This window comes from Danio rerio, chromosome 6 (genome assembly GCF_049306965.1).
Source record: "Danio rerio strain Tuebingen ecotype United States chromosome 6, GRCz12tu, whole genome shotgun sequence".
Lineage (NCBI taxonomy): Eukaryota > Metazoa > Chordata > Actinopteri > Cypriniformes > Danionidae > Danio > Danio rerio.
Window position 1 is genome coordinate 45,739,695 of NC_133181.1, and position 10,650 is coordinate 45,750,344.

Genomic DNA, 10,650 nt, shown 5'->3' on the forward strand with positions numbered 1-10,650 from the left:
CTCCAGAACAAATCATTGTTATACAATGACTTCCCTAATTATCATAACTTCCCTATAATTAACCTAATTAAACTAGTTAAATCTTTAAATGTCACTTTAAGCTGAAAAATAGTATCTTGAAAAATGGTAAAATATACTGTCATCATGGCAAAGATAAAAAAAAATCTGTTATTAGAAATGACTTATTAAAACTATTATGTTTATAAATGTGTTGAAAATTAAAATCTTGGTTCTTTTAAACAGAAATTGCATACAAAATATAAAATAATTTTAATTTAACAGCTAATAATTCTGACTTCAACTGTGTATTTACATGAGCCACAACATTTAAACAACCACATATTGGTGTTATTCATCCTCAATAGCAAACAATCGATGAAGACTTTCAGGTAAAATGATATGTCCTGAGAGCGATTTGCATAACCCATCATCATGCGAAATGTGCACCGCAGGAACAGCATCCCATTAGCTTCTATTCTTACTACCTTCTATGTGCAAAACATCCCATCAGAACTGTTTCTTCTGATTTATTTTTCTTGTTGTTATGGCAACTCTGCACCCAGAAAGTACACTATTAGTCATTTCTGTCAAGAGGTATCCGTGGCATGTTTAACCAATGTCCACATCTTATATGCTTTCAAGCATCATTTAAATATGCAAGGACCATTGGCATTGGATACTGCTTCTTGTCAAGAGAATCACTGGACGTTGTTGGTGGTGTTTTAAACAAATGTCAGAAGGAAATTCTATATTTGTAGATGAAAAAAATTGTCATCATTTTCTCACGTTAACTTGTTTACAAAAAGTTTGAGTTTCTATGTTAAACATGAAGGTATATATACAGATGAAAGATGAATGTTGTAAACTGATAACCTTTGACTTCCATGCCCACATAGTAAAATATTTGTGGCCCACACAATCAGCTTTTGCTTGGCCCACATGCTGCCGTGAATTACAGTACATGACTGGACAAAGTCTGGCTTCCATACAAGGGCCAAACATGTACCAAATCTGGGCCAAGTCTCAGCCTGGTTAATAACCCCATAACTGAGCCTGAACTGGACCAGACATGTTGGTGTGTCACGATTGCAATGAAATTGATCAACTCATGAATTATTGTGCTTTAGGCGTGCTATGGGTGTGTTTTTCTCAAAGCACCCTGATTGGTAGTATTTATTTTGTGTTATTATTACATGGCCCACGTATAAATTGTTAACATCTGGGCCAAAGACTACCTTATTCATCTGGCACAAGTATTGTGTGCTGCATTAAAGATGGTGCCGCCTTTGTCAAACCAGGGCCATGTTTAGCCCACTGTATGCCAGTGCCGGATGAATGCCTGCTGTGCCAGATTTATGGCAAATCTGGACCAGAATTCTTTGCTAACTGGGTGATTATTATTTCTTTCACCTATGGATATCATTGGGTACTGGAGTCACAACATTCTTCAAAGTATTTCAACAGACAGAATAATAAAGGTTTGAAACGAGTACATAGTAAGTCAATGTCCATTTTTATGATTAACCTTCAAATGCAAAAGATTCAGAAACAAATGCTCCAAACTAGCCAGGTGTGAAAACACAGGCGTGGGAGTAATCAGATCAAAATTACTATGATTTTACACAAGCAACAAAGCATGCTGGGTAACCAACAGTACTTTTTTAAAACTCTCCTCAGTTTTGACAAACTATATATCCACTGTTTGATTTGGTGGCTTGCAGATAAATATACTGCATTCTTCTCTAATTTGTTGAACAAATATTTACTGATTAAAAAATTATAAATAATAATATAAACATATTTAAAAACTATCAAATTAATCCTTAAATGTACCATATTTAAGATATTTTCAATAAAATATAAAAGAAACACTACAACAGTGTTACATATTTTGCTGAATTATGTACTTACATTATCCCAAATGTTTCAAAGAATGTTTAAATTCAGAGAAATAAGCAATTTAACTAGTGACTCGGAGCATGCGTTGTGTGTTAATTTTAATGACGTCACACACTATTAATTTCTGGTTTGGTTTTATAGAAAACAGGGAAACACCTGTTGGGTGCCATATTGGACCTGTTTGTTTTGGTTCTCTTTTGTGATTTACAGACCCTGCATGGTTCCTGGTTTCTGGATGGGTCATCTCACCTGAGATAAAGAGTCCAACATTTGACATGAGAGGGGAGTTTGATTAGGCAGACCTTCCTGCCTGTCGTTTTGATTTTTTATATTATTTTTTTATTTATTTATTTATTTTTTGGATCATGAGTTCAGTTCACTAAATAACGAGGAATTTCTTTTTACAATTTACCTGGTCTGCATTGTCTCTCTTATGTTTCAATTTTGAGCTGGTCTCAAGACACCAAAGACCCTTTACTATTTTGTGTTTTATTAGACTACACATTGCAGCAATATAACAAAAACCCAACATGTATTTATTTAATATGATAAAACAGTTCTGTTTCTTCCACATGTGATCACGACGAGCCCCAGACGGGTGCACATGTAAGCTGAGCTGCATGCAATGATTTTTATGCACACACCTACCCCTCACAGTAATATCACAAGCTCCATTGGGTGCATAGGTCTAGGGCACTGTTTACACTAATAGGCTTTCATTTTAAAACGCTAACTTTTGCTATGGTTATGCCATCTATTCACACTACCCTGAAGTTTTCGAGTGCTGAAAACAACAAGATGAATTAAATATCACCTTTAACAAATATAGTGTGATTAGATAAAGTGATTCATGATGGTCTGAGGTGCACAACTCTCACCTGGGGTTTTGTGCTCAAAGCCTCCACTGACTGCCTGGAGCTCAGATTTCAGAGAGTGTGTGTGGTTACGTGATGTGCATTTTCAGTAGTGTAGTGTGGATGGAGAGTTGTTCAGAAATGCTAGGTGAAACGCCAGCTTGGATGTGGATCGTTTTCATTCTGAAACGCCGTTTTAAAACTTTTTTAGCATATTAGTGTAAATGGGGCCTGAGACTTTGTGTCTCAGCTTGCATGTGCAAGTCTGCAGCTAGATCTGAATGGAGGACTGTGGCATAACAAAAGCTCTGCTGCTTTTCTGCCTAGTAGTACTCATCCCATAATTGCTTTAGTGCTCTCATTTCAATTTTCACTGTTTCAGACTGCCATGACAATAAGTTTTAAATAATTTAAGTTGGAGTCCCATAGGAAGTAATGAAGATGAAAACTCCCATGATTCCACACTCAGTCATGGCCTTATCAAAGTACATCTTTGTTTGTTAAGAATATGCACAGCAAAAATTATGTACTATGCCTTTAAAGATTACACCTACAATATTGATGATGTTACAGCTGAGTCAAACAAATTCTTTGAAAAAGTTTGTTAAGCTGTCTAATTCATGCTGGATTCTGCAGAAAAGAAAAGAAATGTAAATTATGCTAAAATACAGGATCAAGAAAATGTTGAATGGCCCCTTTCACACATACAGACCTTTTCGGAAAATTACCGACAATTATTTTCTGAAAGGTCTGGATGTGTGAACAGGCTTTTGAAAACACCGGTTAATTCATTCCCCCTATTATCTGGAAAAAGAAGTTGTAACATTAAGGTAATTTGCCGAAACGCTGCACTTTGTGAACGCAGAAAGAAGATTGCCGGAAGATAGCGCATTCACTTCTAGAACATGCTGACGTAAGATGTCTTCTTTAGCCAATCAGAACACTCAGACACATTCACATCCGCGCGGTTTGTGAGAATTAAAGCCTGTGAATTTTTAAGAAGGAACATAGAAACGTTATCTGACTAACATCTAGCAAGATGTTAAGCTAACATTTCTATTTTCCTTCTTAATGCCAACTGTGTAAATAATTATCGATAAAATGCTTATGATAAGCCGTTGTTTGTTTACCTTCAAGCTCTGATGCGTGTGCACATAAAGCAAACCTGCCAACTCTCCCGTTTTTCATCTCCCGCCCATCTCCTATATGGTCCTGTCTCCTGGAAAACTCCCGGAATTTTCAGGTGTGAAATGTTGGCAGGTTTGACGTAAAGCAGCTGGTGAGCGCCAGCACACACACATATTATGAACATTGAAAGTGTTTCTCTTTGCTTTCATCAAAGTTGTTCACAACACTGATCCATTCACAGAGTTTGTAATGTAGTCAAATGTTTACAAATACAAGCGCAGCCATTTAGAGCTCATTTCTGTTTAATGTTGTCAGAATTTACCGGTATTTTGAAATGCATGTGTGAAGGCTCTTTTCTGGAAAAAAATCCATAACATCCTCGCCTGTGTGAACAGCGCTTTTTTTAATTTACCGGTAAAGTCGTTCCGGAAATTTTCCGGATACCGGTATCACGTTGTGAAAGGGGCTAAAACAGGGATCACCAAACTTGTTCCTGGAGGTCCAGTGCCCTGCAGATTTTAGCTCCAACCCGTATCAAATAAGTTGGAGCTAAACCCTGCAGAGCACCGGACCTCCAGGAACGAGATTTGTGACTCCTGGTTCAAAGACTATCTCTGAACTCCAGACAAATACAGCTGTACTCACTAGATAAACTACAGTACAGCCAAGTCAGAATCTGCTGCATTTCAGACATGTTATCTGGTATAGATTTCCCAGAGATGGGTTGTGGCTGGAATTGCATCCGCTGCGTAAAAACATGCTGGATAAGTTGGCGGTTCATTTCACTGTGGTGACCCCGGATTAATAAAGGGACTAAGCCGAAAAGAACATTAATGAATGAATGAATGAATATCTGGTATAGAGTCATCCTTGATTAACTTTACGAATACAAAACTCCAGGTAGAAACAGAAGAAAACAGTGAATAATGTCTTAAACCCTCAAGTAACCTTAAGCAAATATTGCCCAAGACAACCATACTGTGAATGACGATGAAGTAAAAACATAGCATTTTGTTTAGGTGTATGCTGGAGAAACTCATTAAGTATGAGTGAAAATGTTGATTGCTCTAGTCTTGACCCTTTCTTTCAGGGTCATTTACATGAGTCATGCACTCCTTTCATCTATTAGATCTTAAAATCGCAATAAAAAAGAAAGTGAAAAGAAGTAAGCCTCTCAGATCCATCATGGAACATAATGTTTGTTTATTTTACAAAAAGTCTCACGTGGATGATGATCCTGTACCTGTAGAGTGTGTAGTGACTTAAACCTTTCAGGGGGTTGTTTAATGAAAAGAAAACGTGTGGCAGATGTGCACGTGAATGCATGGTGAGTGCATTCAGTTGTCTATTTAGTCCTGAGGAAGACACGTTTACCCAGCAGGCTTTGATGACTTGGATTTAAATAAGCACAGGTGGTGATGATAACATGCTTATAAGTGCACTGTTCTTCATAACCAAATACACTGGGATCTAAGAGGTGCTTTTGTGTCCAACTTTCATCCAGACAACACCCAGTATGGCATAAAATGGGAAAAGGTAACTCTGGTTATATTTGTCTTATGCTCACTGGGTTGTGTATGAAGAAAATGCAGTGGAGAAATAAGCATGTATATGGAGAGCTTGTGCTTTTCACACGTGCTCAATAGGGGACGGATGATAAGCTCTTCCCCTGAGAGTTCTACAAATTAAGATCAAAATGCCTTGATCAGTGTTTCATCACGTACATGTTTGCGTGCACCATACAGGGCTCAAGAGAGGAATGGGACTGTATGACCTCGCAATCGACATAAACAGCTTTTTGAAAATGACAGCTGCAAGATATACAAAAATAGCAAGTAGTAGTATAGTGGCAAACGTAAAATGGCTGAAATAGAAATCATAAATGCAATATGCAAATAATAATCAGTTGATTTAGTAGATTGTCAATTCTGCTGGCAAGTATGTGGTCAATATTTGATCACAATAACGCACAAAGATGTTTCCATCCAAATTTTATAGGGATAGATCACCCAAATGTGAAAATCATTTACTCTTCCTCCAATAAACTTGTTCCAGTTTTTCTTCTTCTGTTGAACACAACATTATGAAGAGTGCTGGGGGGAAACCAGCCATTAATTGACATTAAATTAATAGTGTTTACTATGGATGTCAAAGCCTGCTTTTCCCAATATATCTTTAAGGACAATAAATAAAGTACAGTAATAAGGACAGTTAAGGACAGTAAAGGACAGTTTCCATACCATGTGTTCAAATAAATCATAACTCAAATCAGAATTTAGGAAACTATAGCTTCTTGACGAGAAAAAAAAATCTCAATACACACAAAGCTTAAGCGTACTGTATATCCTGAGGGAAAGTCTGATCACAAAGCATAGACCTGTTTTTAATTAGATTAACATCAAGCTGCTGCTAAAACTGGATGTTTGAACCGCTAATAATAAAGCACAGAGATTTACATTAAAGTTTAAGACTTAATAATGGTGGATTTGAATTTTTTTTTTTTTTTTTGGTTTATTTCAAGATAAAATCTCAAGTGTTTATAAGCAATCACAAAATTATGCAAGCTCTTGCAACATCAAAGTGTAAAAAAACACAAGTGGTCAAAAATAATATCAGCGGTCTATTGTTGATCATCATTTTGAATTCAACATTATTTGTTGTAATCTTGTGCTTACCATAATACCAATTTCAGCTCATATGTCCTTATGGTGCCCAACTTTCAAAGCAAGTATGGAAATTTCAAAGCCTTGTTGTGTCACATTCATTGATCTGGTTCTTTTCTTTGAAAGCCTCTGATTTACCAGAGCTAATGGTGTCAGCAAGCATCAAAGTCTTATTATGAACAGATCTGATCTATTCATCCCATTTCCAGCTCACTTCCTCTGCATCACCTCCAGTTTAAATTACTTCCGCCGTGCCCTTAAATTATTTTCTTATTTTGACTGGATTCTATTTTTAAAATAATGATACAAATCTTGTTTTGTACATTAAAACAAACAGTGAATGTGCTTGATAGGCTTTTTGGTGCGTTTCTTGCAGTACTATTTATTTTACACTACAACTACAAGTTCAGTCGTGATTTCCATGATGACAGTTGACGACTACTGAGATATCTACACTCACCGGCCACTTTATTAGGTACACCTTATTAGTATCAGTTGGACCCTATTTTGCCTCAGAGCTGCCTTAATCCTTTGTGGCACAGATTCAATAAGGTACTGGAAATATTCCTCAGAAATTTTGGTCCACATTGACATGGTAGCATCTCGCAGTTGCTGCAGATTTGTGATGAGAATTTCTCATTCCACCACATCCCAAAGGTGCTCTATTGGATTGAGTTCTGGTGACTGTGAAGGCCATTTGAGTACAGTGAACTCATTGTCATGTTTAAGAAACCAGTCTGAGATGATTTGTGCTTTATGACATGGTGCGTTATCCTGCTGGAAGTGGCCATCAGAAGATGGGTACACTGTGGTCATAAAGGGATGAACAAAGTCAGCAACAATACCCAGGTAGGCTGTGGCATTACACGATATTCAATTGGTACTAATGGACCAAAAGTGTGCCAAGAAAATATCCCCCACAGCATTACATCAACACCAGCCTGAACCGTTGTTACAAGGCAGAATGGATCCATTCTTTCATGTTGTTGATGCCAAATTTTTACCCTGCCAAGGCATTTGAGCCCACAGACCAGCGCTCACTGGATATTTTCTCTTTTTCAGACCATTCTCTGTAAACACTAGAGATGGTTGTGCGTGAAAATCCCAGTAGATCAGCAGTTTCTGAAATATTCAGACCAGCCAGTCTGGTACCAACAACCATGCCTGGTTCAAAATCATTTAAATAACTTTCTTCCCCATTCAGATGCTCGGTTTGAGATCGAGATCTGCAGCAGATCATCTTGACCATGTCTACATGCCTAAATGCATTGAGTTTCTGCCATGTGATTGGCTGATTAGACAGTTGCGTAAACAAGCAGTTGGACAGGTATACCTAATAAAGTGGCCGGTCAGAGTAAATGCTAATTAAGAGTGACTTTTAACAAAGGTACAAACAAAGACTGATTAAAAAGCACTTACCTCGTCCTCTTGACAGCTCCTTTTCTGGTTAAATGGGTATAGGCTACTTTAAATATTCCAAAACTGATTTCCGTGCTTTCGCTTTCGATATTCCATCTTTAGCATCGCCGATGTTTCTAAAAGTGACAAAAAATCAAATGTTTTTCAGGTTGCCCAAGCTAATGCACATGCGTAACTTACCCAAGAGAACAAATTCAAGAAGACGCTAACCTCCTGTGGCTTTTTTCGGAAGCGTCAAGTCGTCGTCCTGTCAATTATTATGTAACTACCCTAAGAATCAATAACTTACGTGTTACACGATGTTATCTTCTTGAATGTCACCATCTAGTTCCACTGGTCTTCTGGGATGATTTATCAGTTATTCCTGACGGAAAATGATCCCACAATGACAGCGGCCTCTTTGTTTACAAATTGTCTGGGCCTTCATGTAGTTTTCGACCATCATGTGATTATGGCGGAAGGGGAATTCATTTAGAAATAAAGTAGCCTATCGACATTTTTAATAAAATGTACATACACTTTAATTAAGTGTAATTTTTATCTTCTATTTCATATATCTTTCACAAATTTCAAGGTATGTCTAAAAATATTCAGTATTATATTTTCTGGCCATAAGAAAAACAATGATTCTGTGATTCATATAAATTGTTAGACGTTAAAGAGCATTCAAGAAAAAAAATATATTTAAATCAACAGAATGAATTGTAGATTTTATGCCACTCTAGCATACAGTATATTAACAAAAAATGCAAACCTCAGATAGTTTTATTTATAGGATATATAGATTTGACTATCATATGTAATATTTAGTTTACCTCATCCAATGCCAGAGAAATGCAGAACACGATTGTGCATATCCATATCATAATGATCAGATGATTTCTTAACTGTTCTTGGTGTGTTTATTTTGTTACATTCACTGAACATTCTGAAAAACAGTAGCTACGTTTTTGAAGCATTAGATTAACGGTAAAAAAGTTCAATGCCTTAAATATTTGCACATTATTAAAGACAGATAATGAAAAATCTAATCAAATTTGTGGAAGATCAATTATCAGAAAACGGCATCATGCAGTTCTTTTTGCTATCACATTTTCAGAAGAAAAAGAGAAGAAAAGAAAAGAAAAGAAAAGAAAAGAAAAGAAAAGAAAAGAAAAGAGAGACCCATTACTACATTGCTGTGAGTTGATTGCTCTGGGGACTGCTCCATTTCACAGCTCATTTTACCAAAGGATTATCTGATTATGTAACTTCTCATTCAGATGCTGTAAATGCACATACAAGCTGTAAACATGTTAAAAATAGGAAGTGTATCAGATCATTTGTGTCAGTCATCCCAGTAAGTTTAGTTAACTCACACAGTTAAGTCAGCATTCAGTGTAAAAATTACATTTCTTCCTTACTATCTTCGCTCATTTTCCACTAAGAAATATCTAAATATCTAAATCAAGATGCCTACTTGAGAAGCAAAATGACAAAATACATTAGATGAAAAATCATGTGAGAAAAATCCACTTGTTTGCATTGCAATTAAGTTTTCCTTAACAGGCTAGAAGACCTACTGTAGGTTTATTATTTCAGAGACTCAAAGGTACAGTTCACCCAAAAATGAACATTTCCTCATCATTTCTTCACACTCTATTGGTACTAACTGTTTATGGATTTATTTTTACCTGTTCTGGAAAAAGCAAGACAAAAAATACAAACATTTTTTACTATTATTTATTTATTTCTGAAGTGCATAGTACTTTAAAGAGCATTTTCTGGGTCACAGTAACCATTTCCTGTAGTGTCTTACCCTTTAGTGGAAGACAGTCTTTTTAAGGTCAAGGCATTATTGATAAGAAACTAGCAAGTACTGTAGGTGAATGTGTTGGAGCACTAAAATTTTGATTGAACTGATTGAATGGAAGGCAGAGGCACCTTCACGTGTGGCTCAGTGGTGTCATGGGGCTTTACTCAGAATCAAATACAGAATCGTGCTCATAATATAAACGTCCTCATGCATGCATGCTGTCGGACATACATTGTTTGGTTTCTCAGAGGACACGTGTACCAAATCTTTGCACAATTGATGGAACACGTGTGCATTGATCCTCTCAAATTGATCTAACACTACCTGAAGTGCAGCTCCAAAGTATTGCAGCATTTATGTAAGCTACATTAGAGAGGAACCCAGTTTCTGCTCTGACTGTCGGTCAGAAAGGAGAGTGATTGTTATCATTTTCCTCTGAGCAAAAGCCATTTTGAGAAACATCTTCGCTGACCAGACCTCAAACTTAAAGTGTACAAGGGCTTGAACAAAAGGCATCGGTTTTTCACATTTACACATCAGTGATGTAACAAAAAAAACTAAAGGGAAGAAGGATTTGAGGGGGAAAAAAATAGGTGATAACAATGTTGTCAAACCTCAGTCAGATGTTCAAAATGTGTAGTTTTTATTGTTTTCAGAAAGTATAATTGTTTTAAAAACTTCAATTTTGAAACACATTTTTGTAAATGAACTACCAAAATACAGAAAATCCCATTTTTAGTTTTTTGAAACTCTCATCGTGTCCCACTTGCTGATGAGATAACATCAATTTTGGGCTATAACGCGTTACTTTGACAGTAGCTAATACTGTTTCGCATTACTTTTTGAATAAATTCGACTCCGTTACATTACAATATGCGTTTGTCAGTTACTT

At 36.4% G+C, this 10,650-nt stretch overlaps 2 protein-coding genes across 73 annotated transcripts in view; both read right to left on the reverse strand.

The window, feature by feature from the left end:
* glyctk (glycerate kinase) overlaps positions 1-8,432 on the reverse strand; it is a 182,673-nt gene extending 174,241 nt beyond the window's left edge. For 5 of the 34 annotated variants that reach the window (XM_073953270.1, XM_073953249.1, XM_073953254.1 and 2 more), the window contains exons 1-2: positions 8,253-8,406; positions 7,964-8,079 (exon numbers count right to left, since the gene is read on the reverse strand). The gene's annotated coding sequence lies outside the window, so the exon portion shown is untranslated. Of the gene's footprint in view, positions 1-7,963; positions 8,080-8,143 lie in introns of those variants that run through there. The other 29 variants (XM_073953272.1, XM_073953266.1, XM_073953261.1 and 26 more) reach the window with 20 other exon arrangements.
* lrrn1 (leucine rich repeat neuronal 1) overlaps positions 1-8,438 on the reverse strand; it is a 125,749-nt gene extending 117,311 nt beyond the window's left edge. For 6 of the 39 annotated variants that reach the window (XM_073953131.1, XM_073953143.1, XM_073953130.1 and 3 more), the window contains exons 1-2: positions 8,253-8,414; positions 7,964-8,079 (exon numbers count right to left, since the gene is read on the reverse strand). The gene's annotated coding sequence lies outside the window, so the exon portion shown is untranslated. Of the gene's footprint in view, positions 1-7,963; positions 8,080-8,143 lie in introns of all 39 variants that reach the window. The other 33 variants (XM_073953134.1, XM_073953138.1, XM_073953128.1 and 30 more) reach the window with 20 other exon arrangements.
* Positions 8,439-10,650: the final 2,212 nt, after the last annotated feature.